Source organism: Lottia gigantea, assembly GCF_000327385.1.
Source record: "Lottia gigantea unplaced genomic scaffold LOTGIsca_559, whole genome shotgun sequence".
Lineage (NCBI taxonomy): Eukaryota > Metazoa > Mollusca > Gastropoda > Lottiidae > Lottia > Lottia gigantea.
In genome coordinates, this window is record NW_008709917.1 from 12,832 (window position 1) to 13,640 (window position 809).

An 809-nucleotide genomic window follows, 5' to 3' on the forward strand; every position below is an offset into this window, starting at 1 on the left:
TAAGTTTTGTGTTCAGCACCAATATTTGAATGAAAAGGAAGAGGAAATTGAACCCGAAACTAAAAAAGCCAGATAGGAATGTGAACAATCGAAATCGAATGAAATGAAAATAACAATATCGCTGAAAGATTTTAATGCTAAATCAGATTTACATGTTAAGAGTACTCAAGATCTTCCCGAAAATGATGATTTATCAGTAATGGTTGGCTGTAAGAAGATTTTATGGCTTCAAATTATATTCATATTAATTAGTTTCACGAGTTTGACAAGGAAATCGAAAAAGTGAGAATGTGGCATGCGTAGTTTATGCTGGGCAATGGCAGCAGAATTCGAAAAAAAAAAATAAAACATTTTCAAAACAAAGCAGTGCGTTCGATAGAACACTGCAATAATATGTTTACCTTGTGGTCAAAGGGGGATAATTCAATAACTGATATAAGATTCAGACCACTAATACATTCTATGTAAATGAAAATTAAAACCAAATAGACACCATAAGCCACATTGCCTGTATAGAGGGGATGTTGTTTTAACAAATACCAGTAAAAATAGAAAATAGAACAAACTTTCTTTCCGTAGTTTTATTAGTTTTTATTATAACTCATCTACTGCACTTAGAGTCTAAAAATTTCCTTTTTATTTCCCCGTGTGACTAACCTTTCTTCTTACCTACTGAATTCTACCAATCTCGTCTAGTCTAAACAGCCATACCACTCTCATCGATAATCTTACTGGACTTTATATACATGTATTGTTCAGTCTTCTCATTTACACTTGATATATCCTTTATGTAAGGGATAGAGTACGAA

General features: G+C 32.3%; 1 protein-coding gene across 1 annotated transcript in view; it reads left to right on the forward strand.

Moving 5' to 3' along the window:
• Positions 1-809, forward strand: part of LOTGIDRAFT_175929 (hypothetical protein) — a gene marked incomplete at both ends in the record, with an annotated part of 5,819 nt that overhangs the window by 4,418 nt on the left and 592 nt on the right. The window lies entirely within an intron of this gene.